At 35.0% G+C, this 13,432-nt stretch overlaps 1 protein-coding gene across 7 annotated transcripts in view; it reads right to left on the bottom strand.

Annotated features, from left to right (window-relative positions):
- LOC138693781 (DNA mismatch repair protein Mlh1-like) overlaps positions 1–13,432 on the bottom strand; it is a 142,232-nt gene that overhangs the window by 15,971 nt on the left and 112,829 nt on the right. Inside the window, exon 8 of one of the 7 annotated variants that reach the window (XM_069817585.1) lies at positions 2,502–4,089. The exons of the other annotated variants lie outside the window; for them this stretch is intronic. The gene's annotated coding sequence lies outside the window, so the exon portion shown is untranslated. Of the gene's footprint in view, positions 1–2,501; positions 4,090–13,432 lie in introns of those variants that run through there. 7 annotated transcript variants of the gene reach the window in all.

Below are 13,432 nucleotides of genomic sequence, written 5' to 3'. Positions count from 1 at the left end.
AAAATCTGAAAGTTAGAATTTATAAAACAGTTATATTACCGGTTGTTCTGTATGGTTGTGAAACTTGGACTCTCACTTTGAGAGAGGAACATAGGTTAAGGGTGTTAGAGAATAAGGTTCTTAGGAAAATATTTGGGGCTAAGAGGGATGAAGTTACAGGAGAATGGAGAAAGTTACACAACACAGAACTGCACGCATTGTATTCTTCACCTGACATAATTAGGAACATTAAATCCAGACATTTGAGATGGGCAGGGCATGTAGCACGTATGGACGAAACCACAAATGCATATAGAGTGTTAGTTGGGAGGTCGGAGGGAAAGAGACCTTTAGGGAGGCCGAGACGTAGATGGGAAGATAATATTAAAATGGATTTAAGGGAGGTGGGATATGATGATAGAGAATGGATTAATTTTGCTCAGGATAGGGACCAATGGCGGGCTTATGTGAGGGCGGCAATGAACCTCCGGGTTCCTTAAAAGCCAGTAAATAAGTAAGTATGCTAAGGGGTTATTTGTAGTTTTAATAATTGCAATAATCAAATTAACAGAACAGACTGTGTTAAAGATCTTGCAGTAATCTTCGACAGTAAACCTTATTGTCACAAGCCTCTAGATTACACATACGGAGGGAGCCGTAAGTAATGTCAGTGATTGCAGGAGGTTATTCTTTGAGATATTTCAAACAATTTTGCTCGCTTTTGCTTCCTTTTTTATATTAAAATGGTTTTATAAGAAACATTTCATAGCGTGCTTTGAGAAATCCATTGATTTAATTCACTATATACTCAGTCAGTTTAAGAGAGCATTGTATTATGATAAAAAATGATAGAAAGAATTTTAGTTTGTCCTTTAAATGTGCAGAAATTTGACCCGAACAAGTGTAACGTTTCGTTCTGAAAAGGAATTTCATAAAATTACATATTGTATGTTCGGATCAAATTTCTGGGTATTTATTTAAAGGACAAAGCTAAAATTCTTTTTTTTTCTTTGGGTTATTTTACGATGCTATATCGACATCTCAGGTTATTTACCGTCTGAATGAAATGAAGGCGATAATGCCGGTGAAATGAGTCCGGGGTCCAGCACCGATGTTACCCAGCATTTGCTCGTATTGGCTTGAGGGACAACTCCGGAAAAAAAAAATACTTCAACCAGGTAACTTCCCCCGACCGGGATTCGAACCCGGGGCACCTAGTTTCGCGGTCAGACGCGCTGACCATTACTCCACAGGTGTGGACGCTAAAGTTCTTTGAATCATTTACTATCATAATACGCTGCTCTTTTAAACTGACTGAGCATATTGGGAATTAAATCAATGGTTTTCCCAAAACACGCTGTGAAATGTTTCATATAAAATAATTTTTATCTCGAAAAGAAAGGAAAAACGAGAAAAATTATATTAAACTTTTTTGTTTGAAATATCTCAAGAAATAACCCCCTGAAAGTAATAACATTACTTACGGTTCACCCTGTATAATTATGTAGCTAGAATGTTAGGTCGAGTACAGTCAGCAATCTGTTCTTTCTCAGCGCCTGATTCACTTTTAATATTCTGGACATCCACATATAGTCTAGAATTCTGTTCCAACAACTCACTCGGCTAAGTTATAAAGTATTCTATAACGTTACATTCGTATAGATTTCTGCCTAGTAACTTCAAGATTAGTTAAACGCCATAGTTTGTATTCCAGGGGACTCGACCTTCACTCCCTGTTTTTATCCAAGGTTCTTAAAGATGATATAATCTCCTATCTTTCATAAAACAACATTAAGTTTCGTATTCCTGCAAAAGGCATGACAAGTACGTACAAACTTTTGTACAACCATTGTTTTCAGGATTTTACGAAAGAAAATCCCTCAGATGGGTTGAAAAATCCCTCAAACTTAGAAAAAATCCCTATTCGAGTGGTATGGTCTAAACTTCAAAATACACAGTTTAAAAACGAATTAAAATAATAAATTAGAAGAAGACAATGTTCCTAATAAATATCACAGTGCAACAGAGCACTCACCCTCAGATCGGCATAATTGATGATCCCGTTCACATTCTTCTTCCCCCTCTTTCTTCCGCAACCGGCAGCCCAGCTATTCTGTTGTCTCTTGAATCCTTGTTGCAGGCTACATATTTTCATTGAGCAGTTTCAACATTTCGTCGGTGATTGGATAGTTGTAACACTTTCTGTTCATGTTGCTCACGTCAAGTTTCACCCGCACTAGAGACGACACTGTTTTTGCTGATAGTTTATTTCTTTTCTTCGTTTTTATACCCGGCAATGGTAAACTTTAGCGGTCTCTGCTTACAAGGGAAGTATCACACCCTGCATTCCGAAACTTGCCTGACATAACCGATGTGCTACGAGAAGACCACGTGCGAAATATTAGCTGCCAGAACCAGTAGCAACTGGTACGCAACTTAATTGTTCATAGACACTTTTTTTTTGTTCTTGTCAGAACTAAACATTTCCTTTCAAATTGTTATAATTGTGAGGTATCATAAATGTATACAAAATAAACTAATAACATTTATTTTCTTTTCAGTTAAATTGTTATAATTGTGAGGTAACATAAATGTACAAAATACATTAATAAGATCGCTATCAACCAATGTACAAGAAATCAGAAACAACTTAATACAGAGGAACATTACATTAAAATAATGGACACACATCCTAAAACATATTTTACCATTAATGATTATCGTCATGTCCAATGTAAAATCGCATTACAATGGCCCATAAACTAAGGTAAGTTCAAATCCCGCTTCTGAACAACTTGGAAATTCGTCTTAATTGTTCCACGAGTAGCTGTATTATCAATCCGTACTGAAATCGGTAATTACATTACCATTTGTATTCATATCAGCTGTCGTCTTTGATTTTCAACATGGCAGCAACGAAATATGAGAAAAAAGTTGTAGAAATCGTTAAATAAGAACATAACAAAGTACAAGAAAAATTTGTAGGCCTATTCAAAATCTCAATTAAAAACTAAAAACACCTCCAAATATTTAATTTATAGTAATAGTTTTCTTCAAGACTCTGTCCATTATACATTATACAGTTCCTAGTTCCTGGTAATGCCACAGTCTAGTATTTACAGTCAAGATACTTGAGTTGTGAGTGTGCTAGGTTCTAGGAACAATAGACTATGCAGGTACTAATTCGCATTATCTGTAATGAGGCGATATTAGCGATCCTAGTGGTTAGCAACTGAGCTTCGTGACTGTGGTAATGCCTCTCCTATTCTGTTTCCCGCGTTGTCCCCGAAAGGTCTTCGAGGTCTGCGAGAAACTATTGCAGTCTGAATCGAAAAATCGACCTGCGAAAACATCTGCCTACAAAATAGAAAACAATAGACGAGAAACTGGCCCATAATGTTGCGTAGAACCCAATCTACCAAAAGCAGAGTGTCTTGTGTCTTAGAATGGAACCATCGACTTTACTTTCTTTGCGATATAAACGATGCAAAAGAACCATTACACCCTGACTGAATAATTTGATGAGTGATACATACTTGTGTGCCCTATGCAAAATACAGTCTATTACATATTTCAGACTTTTAAACAAGTACTACGTTTTATTTGTGCATCCCTGTTTTTATTTGCGACACAGGTGGCAAAATAAGGATCAATCCGAAATTGCTTACTTGTAAAGCAGCAACCGAGGAGATTTACAAGAATTTCCTTAACACAAACGCACCGCCCACAATTCACTTCGTTTGAAAGAAGAATCTTTCGATGGAATTCACATTACATTCGAAATTTTACATAACTGACGTGCTATAAACAAGAACCAGACGCATAGAGGAAAATATAATTTTATTGTTAATAAACACTAATATATACTGTACATCATTGTCCAAACTACCGTTGTCTTTGTATTGTAAGAAAATGTAACTTAGAACCGAGTTTAATCCTTGAGAGTGAAGCGGATTTCCTCGTCGAAACTTCCAGAAGGCTCCAGGATCCTCTCGAATTGAGTATTGTGTCTTTCCCGGCGATAAAAGGGGGTCGAAGAGTGCCGAACATACTACCTCATTGCAGTGCCCAGGCCTGCGGCTAGATGTCTTCCGTGCGCCTTCCTGGTGTCTGAAGGGAATAGTTTTACGAATTATTACCATTATTATTATTATTATTATTATTATTATTATTATTATTATTAATAATATATAGTATGACCTTGCAGAATACATGAGGAAAATGTCATGTGGCTGACTGCACAACACAGAATTGCGAGCAAGATCAATTAATTATTTGGATGTGCAGTTACTTACAAAAGTAGGTTTGAATATTTTGAATGTAAGTAATGAATATTCTTACAATTATTAAGTATTAAAATTGCCAGATAACATACATTAAACTAGAAATCTTCAAAAAGTGCAATGTTTGATGTAGATGCATAAAATAACTTCGGCTTAGCTCGGTGGTTGGAGCGCTTCGTGCGTGGAGCCAGGAACCCGGGTTCGAGCCCCGGCGCCGAAGCGAATTTTTCTCCTATAATAACCATTGTTACCATGACAGATATGCTCGTATTCTGTAAGATCAAAAATTAATCTTTACGTAAATTACACTAATGTTTACACTATAATAAAGAATACAGGTCCACATTGATCAAACACTATCAAGGTTATGCGCAGTGTTGTGCGAAGGTATTTTATTCCACAACAGCCCAGCCTACTTTTCTTCTAAATTGTCCACTATAGTGTTAATAATGTTTCATCAATGTGAGCCTTCATTCTCCACGATAGTGTAACCGCGCCGTGGCGTCGTGGTCTAAGGCACCCGCCTAGGACTCGCGTTAGGAATGCGCGTTGGTTGGAATCCTCCTGGGGAAAGAAATTTTCTCGCGAAATTTCGGCCAGTGTATGGGACCGGTGTCCTCCCAGCATTGTGATGCACTTGGAGAGCTACGATAGGTAGCGAAATCCGGTTACGAAAGCCAGCTATAACGGCTGGGAGCATCATCGTGCTAACCACACGATACCTCTATTCTGTTGGATGATCGTCGATCTCTGCTTCGGCATGTGGACGTGAGGCTAGCAGCCGGGTGCTCGGTCATGGTCCTTCATGGGCTGTTGTGCCTCGGATTATTATTATTATCATTATTAATACAAATGACACTCGAGAGGAAATTAAACCCAGAATAAATATGGGAAATGCATGTTATTATTCGGTTGAGAAGCTTTCGTCATCTAGTCTGCTGTCAAAAAATATGAAAGTTAGAATTTATAAAACAGTTGAATCGGTGAGTTGGAAAAGGGGTCAAGTCCATCATTTTTCATACTGGCATTTATTGGTGATACCTGACTGCTATGTCTGTACGCATCGTTTGGTATAACTAGGAGTCATGTCCCGTCCACAGAAGTGTGCATTAGATTAGTATTGAGTTGGAGAAGGGGTCATGTCCAGAGTTTTTTGTCTTTCCTGAACAATTTACTTTTCAGGACATGGCCCCTTTTCCAACTCAACGATTCAGTTATATTACCGGTTGTTCTTTATGGTTGTTAAACTTGCAGTCTCACTTTGAGAGAGGAACAGAGGTTAAGGGTGTTTGAGAATAAGGTTTTTAGGAAAATATTTGGAGCTAAGAGGGATGAAGTTACAGGAGAATGGAGAAAGTTACACAACGCAGAATTGCACGCATTGTATTTTTCACCTGACATAATTAGGAACATTAAATTCAGACGTTTGAGATGGGCAGGGCATGTAGCACCTATGGGCGAATCCAGAAATGCATATAGAGTGCTAATTGGAAGGACGGAGGGAAAAAGACCTTTAGGGAGGCCGAGACGTAGATGGGAAGATAATATTAAAATGGATTTGAGGGAGGTGGGATATGATGATAGAGAATGGATTAATCTTGCTCAGGATAGGGACCGATGCACAGTGGTCCGGATCGCTTAAAAGCTGGTCAAAAATCATTTTTTCAACTTCGATACAGAATCTTTAAATCATATTCCAATAATTCTACAATACTTGACCTTCAGAAATCACAGGCCATTTATTAATAATAACATAAAGGTTTCACGATATATTTGTTCAAAAGTGACATAAATCTAACTTGTGCAATTTTACCTTAGTGATGTGTTTTTAAAAGAGCCCTGATCAAGTTTTAAAATGCATAAAAATAATAGTAAATATTTTTATTATATAATGTTATATGTCTTTACATTATACACACTAACACCTACATTAATATTATGTTTTAGTATTAATTAGAATTTTTTAAATTCAAGTATTATTTTTAAAAATGTACTTAAATATGTAGAGAGTTTTAAAAAAATGTATAAATATGTATACTGTGAAACTTACACAGCTGTTAAGGGAAGCCTTCTTTTAGGAAATGTTGAAGTTTCATCTCCAAGGTTACCCTACCCCTGCGCGCTGTATCTTCAATCCTCATGTGCCAAAACTGTGATAGCTCATAGTCATAGCTCGCGTTCTGTTTACTGTAGAAGAGGTTCCTTCCAAGCTGACTGAAACACTAACTGCATTCAGTCATCTTGATACATTCAGTGGTTCAGGGTGAGTTATTGTGCAAGTGCAAAATGAGTTTTTCTGTGAGTCGCCATGAACTTAAATTAGACAACGGAGAAACGAATCTCGTAAGCAACAATAAAATTATGTCACGTCATATTTAATTAATAAATTTGAATTTAATACTGATTCTAGTGCTACAAAAAATGTTATACAATGTCATTTACACTACATTTTTTTCTTCCGTATTATCGGCGATGGGTGAAGTGTGGTTATAGTGAAACAAATTTTTCAATCAGATATTCTCGTTGGTTAGATCATGACATAACATTGCCTACTGAAAATATTTCATATTTAAACTTTGTAACCCTTCGTGCATATATGCCGATCTATGTTCTCCGTGTTGTTTATCTAGCCTTGTTTCAATCAGTCATTCAGTACGGAATAATAGGATGGGGTGGAATGACGAAGACTATCTTAACTCCATTAATATTACTACAAAAACGTATCATCAAAATTTGTCTGCATAAACCACTTGATTATCCGACACAATTTATTTATTCTGAATTCCAAGTACTAAAAATTGAGCAAATATATAAACATACATTACTAACTTATTTTCACAAAAATCGAATGAATTTTATAACTGAAAAACATATACACGACACCAGAAGAAATGTCCCAACTCTTTTGGCAGAACCTAAATGCCACACTACAGCTGGATTAAGACACAGTAGGAATTATGGACCAAGACTATACAATTCAGTATTGAAAAATAATCCAGACCTAAGCAATTTACACATTCTTAAGTTTAAAAATAAAGTGAAAATGTTTGTATGATATTTGATAAATTTTATTATAATTTTTTTTAAGTGTTACTAGCATTATATGGTACTAATTTTTATTGTATTTATCTGATGCATGTACCCTATAAGATAAAACATTGTAATAAATATAAATAGATCATTTTCTTAATTAATAACAGTGTATATCTCCAATAAATGATTCCTTAGCATCGCCACAGATACACTTGATTGTACTTGTCACTAGAAAGTTATTGAAATTTATATTTTCCCCGCCATTCATAAAATATTTTGATATGATACCTCTTGCACAAAAGGAGAGATCAATAACTGAAACTCGATTAATATATTTCAGTATTATTTGTATTTATCCTGGTAATAATGAACAGTTTGACTCGTAGACATTTTGTTTTTTCAGCATTAACTTCCCATGATTGTACGAGAAGATTCGAAGAGAACGGCAGTAACGTAGACATTCAACTCCCCCCTACTACCAATAATGCACAACACAATGTCAATACGGCGGCTGCTGTCGTCTGCGATACAACGAACTTTTCTGTTGATTTTCGAGTTTGGCATTTTTTCCGGTTATTAGGCTATATGCTTATTTAAGTTGTGTTAACTCTCGCTAGTGGTTTTATATTTTATTTTATCCGTCTTAGTATTTATTTTATTATTGTAAATATTTTTGTTTTATCACTATTATTATTATCACTATTATTATTATTATTATTATTATTATTATTAATGAATTATTTTGTATTACAATCTTTGTATCATTTCTGTCACGATTATTCTATTATTATTATTATTATTATTATTATTATTATTATTATTATTATTATTATTATTATTAATGAATTATTTTGTATTACAATCTTTGTATCATCTCTGTCACGACTATTCTATTATTATTATTATTATTGTTATTATTATTATTATTATTATTATTATTATTATTATTATTATTATTATTATTATTATTATTGTTACTATTATTTTATGTCATCAGCATTATTATTTGAACCCTGTAAAATTTATGTAGACTACTGGACTGTACCCGAGCACGAGCATATGCTCATTTCGGGTATCTATCCAAATGTAAATTCAAATGTAAATTGTAAATAAATTTGAATTTGAAAAATTTGAATTTGTATCAACGCCGAAAAAACATACCGATATTCCAAGCACATCGGGAAAGCTGGATGGCGGTCGTCCTACAAAAGTATTTGGGGAATTAAGTGAAAGAAGTAAACGAAGAAAAGCAAAAGAAACGAGAGAAAATGTGTCTTCTGAAGAGCTCTCTTATGCTGCAACAATGAGTTTAAGGTCAGAAGTTGATGAAGCAGCAGCCAAATTGTTAAATAAGTAACAATCACAACACCAAGCAGAGGCAAAAGAATTCGTGATTATTGGAGGAAGGAAAAAGAGGAAATTACTAGACTAAAAAATGAAGAAGCTTTTTCATTAATAATAGATTCAAATCTATCCAGGCATCAATATAAAACAATCAGAAAAATGGCACACATAACCATAATCTCTACACCAGTTATCAATCCGTTTTAGAAGATAAAAAAGAAACTTACCCAAAGGCATACAAGTGACCGAAAATGAATGTGAGGTCAAATTACAGTCTCTGTTACATCACACAGCCTACAGAATCTTGAATATTTCACCTCTAAGTAACACGGAGAAAAAGTACATGTGTCATTGTAAATGGGGTTTTGATGGCAGTTCTGGTCCTTCGCAGTATAAACAGATATGGCATGAAAAAGAGAAAAGTGACGAAAGTTTATTACTTACGTCATTGGTTCCCCTGCACTTGGTTGATACTGAAAGTGGAGATGTTGCATGGAAGAATCCCCGTCCTTCATCAACTCGATTCTGCAGACCTATTCGTCTTCAGTGGGTACACGAGACAACAGAAATAGCCCAAGCAGAGAGAGTATATGTAGAAAATCAGATACAGGAATTGCAACCATTTACATAAGGTAACATCACAGTTCAGTTTTCACTACTTTTTATGTATGATAGACGGGAAATTATGCAATGCATTAGCCAAGTCATCCAGTATAAAGTGCTACATCTGTGGTGCAAAAATTTCACAAATGAATAATCTTGAATTTTTACAACAGTCAGAAGATGCCTCCAATTTTGTCTTTGGATTATCAATTCCACATGCATATATAAGGTTTTTTGAATGCATACTACATATATCTTACCAGCTTGAATTAAAAAAATTGAAGGCAAATGTACGAGTTGGAAGTCGAGAAATTATGAAGAAAAGAAAGAAAACTATTCAAGATGCATTTCGAAATAGATTAGGGCTTATTATAGATACACCGAAGCCTGGATATGGGACTACAAATGATGGGAACACGGCAAGAAGATTCTTCGAAAATACTAAAGAAGCATCTGAAATAACTGGAGTTGATTATGATTTAGTTTCGCGATTCAGTATTTCCACTGTCTTCTGTAATTTGAGAATCTAGTACCACAATTTCATGTTTTCAAAATATAAGTGAATCGCGATTCAATATATACTGCAGAAAGACCGCAGAGCTGTTTGTCAAATTATACCCATGGTATTATATGCCACCAACAATGCACACAATTCTTATTCATGGGCATCTATTGTAAAATCAGCTTTATTACCAATAGGGGAACTATCCGAGGAAGCAATGGAATCATTAAACAAAACTGTTCCAAGATTTCGACAAGATCACACCAGAAAGACGTCAAGAATTACTACCAACTCTGACTTATTCCATAGACTGTTTCTTGCATCAGACCCTTTAATTTCCAACCTAAGAGAACTCCCCAAGAAGGCGAGAACACAGTTACCGCTGCAAGTGCTCCAGCTGCTCTCTAAACTTGAAGGGCCAACAGCGAGGACTCGGGAGATTCTGGTTCTGAAGACGAGTGATGGAGGAGGAGCTCGATATAGATGTAAGTCGTTGAAATTCATTATATTTCTCATTTTAAACCATTATTTGTTGATTGAGCATGACATAATGTACATTGCAAGTAGGGAGATATTTTTGACCATGTTTTCTAATATTCGGACCACTGTGCGATGGCGGGCTTATGTGAGGGTGGCAATGAACTTGTAGGTTCCTTAAAAGTCATAAGTAAGTAAGTATATTAGTATTATTATTAATCATGGAGTGACAGTGAGGTGAGAATGTCAGGTAACAACGAAGTGCTCTAAAGAACATTACCCTACGGTGCTTTGTCCATCATAAAATCTGAGATGTGTCCGAAATAGACGTCATTCTTTCTCGTGAAAAATTATCACGTAATAGAGTTACGCCTGCTAAGGACGTACATGAGAATAATTATGTCCGTCACTATAAACGTCTGTCCTAAACTCGGTTCACGGAGCGGTGACAGAAGTGCAAAATAAGACGAGCCACCGTCTGCGGCCTGCCTGCCTGACGAATCCTCGGCCTCATCTCGCCAAATAACATCTCGCTATCACCAATCGAATCGACGTTAAATAACCTAGTAGTTGATAAAGGTTCGTTAAACAACCAACTAAAAAGCCCTTATCTGTGAATAGAAGTGAAATGGATTGAAAGAGGCTCTATGAGTTTAAAGTATGGCGATTAGGTCCTCGAGTGGTTATCGCAGAGATTAATAAGTGCAGTGACATGTGACAATTATAGCGTTGTCTATTTTAAACACCACAGTTTACCACTGTAGATGATCCCAAAGTCTAAGCAATTCTATACGACCAGCTGTTCAATAAGAAGGTTAAAGTCTGCTGTGTTCGTGACTTTTTCTGATCTGAATCCGCAGTCTGAATGGCACAGGTTAGTAGAAAAAAATCTGTTTATTACAAATACATGAGATGATGATGATGATGATGATTATGGTGATGATCATGATGATGATGATGATGAGATCCCTGATCACGTATATCAGATTGCCCATTTCCATGTCATGAAATGACAACATAGAAAAAAGAACAAGCATCAGGATCTCCTATGTCGAAAATGAATTTTTTGACGACCGCTAGATGGAAGTACTGCTGTAAGCTATTACTCCATGCAAATTCCATCAGGTTAAAACGTTACTTCTTTTACATTGGCTAGATGGCAGCATAATGAAACTGAAAATTCTGTCTTGAAAGTCCATTAGGCTAATCGATTCGTTATATGCGATCAGAGATGATAAGCAGACACCAAATTATACCTAATGAGAAATGTAGATGATGATAGTCCTCCAAAAAATATATATTACAGATGTACGAGCACGTGCGTCGCAAGGATTGAACCGGGCATAACTACACTGAAGAAATCTTACGTCAAAAAGTACAGTAGCTCAAAATACAATTTAATTCTGCTTACACTAACATATTGCTAATTCACCTAAGATCAGAGTAAAACACAGTTTGAGTAGCCTACAATTACTTGACCGAGTATTATTATCGAAGACCGAATTGGTTCGGTTGACATGACAATACCCGGTTAAACATAAAGCTATAGAAAATTATGCTGAAAACAACAATAAATAAGATTTGGTGAAGTTGAAAGATGTCAAAATTAAAGCAAATAAAAAGCTACCCAATTAAAATATCAGCATCACGTACCATACCAAATACCACAGTGGAACTTTTCAAGAGGTTAAAATTTGACATTGTACTAGCATTACAATAATTACCTGAAACTACTTTGACACTTAGTAGGATTTTATATAGTTTTCAAATTTTTTAGATAATAAAATTTAGGTATTCAATAAATTTTCAGGTATCTCATAAACTGTTAGGTCTCCTAAATTCGTATGCATCTTGTGAATGTTAGGTATCCTAAAATTTTCATCTTAGATCCTTAGAAATTGCCAGGTGTCTCATAAATTGTTGGATATCTGGAAAATTTAATGTACCCTACAAATTTTCACATAGCTTGTAAATTTCAGATATCCTGAAAGCTTTCAGATACATTGTACCAGTAGATATGTTCCTAAAGTATTTGGTATTTTATAATGTGCCTAGGTCTATAATAACGAAAACAGTTTTTCAATTTTCAGCTCAATAACAAATGTAATAAATGTATCTTGTACATACAGAGACAAAAATGAACACTTCTAATTCCAAACGTATATTTAGTGTGCTTGAGTAGGAAGTTATGATGATGATAATGATGATGATGATGATGATGATAATAATATTATCTAACGACAACTGATTAATTAAAACGAAATGAACATAGAATTCATATTATTCACAATTATCATTTTCATCTTTATTTATTTATTATTTATTTAGTCATAGTTCTCTACCCTTAGTACTGATATCGTTGTGCTAACCACCAACCCAATAGCCAATTATAGATTACCAAAAGGATGTACAAGATTGACATTTATTTATTTATTATTAATATTAATATGGCAGCCAATAGCGGTTAGCCAAATATGCTAGCATAATAAATGCAATCATAAAATAAAATGAAAACAATAAAAATTGCAATGATGATGACAAATTTAATACACGTAGGCCTATACAAAACTATATATATATATATATATATATATATATATATATATATATATATATATATATTACAGTCACAACGCGAAATCCTTCAAAACTCGAAGTTTCTAGGAAATTCTAGTTCTGGCAAAGCTCTTTAGGAAATTCTAGTTTTCACTTACATGATTCAGTTACATCTAGAAGTAACTATCGCTTTTTCGGAAATTATAGTTTTGACTAATATAATTCAGTAAGATCCAGAAGTAACTGATTGTTATTAGTTAAAACCCGTTTTAACTGAAATTGGTGGAGTGAATAACTTGATTTCAACGGGTGAAATTTGACATTATTTATCTGCCCAGGAAATATTCAATGTTATTGAAAGCGCACATGTAGCTACAGGACATGGAATCACAGACAGGCTGAAAATGGAAACATCAAGGAAATATGCGAATATAAGTCTTCAAATGATAAACCTTTTCTTTATCGACACGCGAAACTTGCCAACAAAAAAGTAAGAAGTAGAAAGGCATTGTTTGTAAGCCCATTCAGCACTCTGAAATGAATAGCCGCTGCCAGGTAGACCTGATTGACATGCAGTCTAAGGGTGTAAGTTCATTACAGTTTACCAGGATCATCTTACCAAATTTGTGTTCAGCGATGTCATGAATTTTTTTTT

Source organism: Periplaneta americana, unplaced genomic scaffold (assembly GCF_040183065.1).
Source record: "Periplaneta americana isolate PAMFEO1 unplaced genomic scaffold, P.americana_PAMFEO1_priV1 scaffold_21, whole genome shotgun sequence".
NCBI classification, from domain to species: domain Eukaryota; kingdom Metazoa; phylum Arthropoda; class Insecta; order Blattodea; family Blattidae; genus Periplaneta; species Periplaneta americana.
The sequence above is the reverse complement of the archived record's forward strand: the minus strand, read 5'-3'. Positions and strand labels throughout refer to the sequence as shown.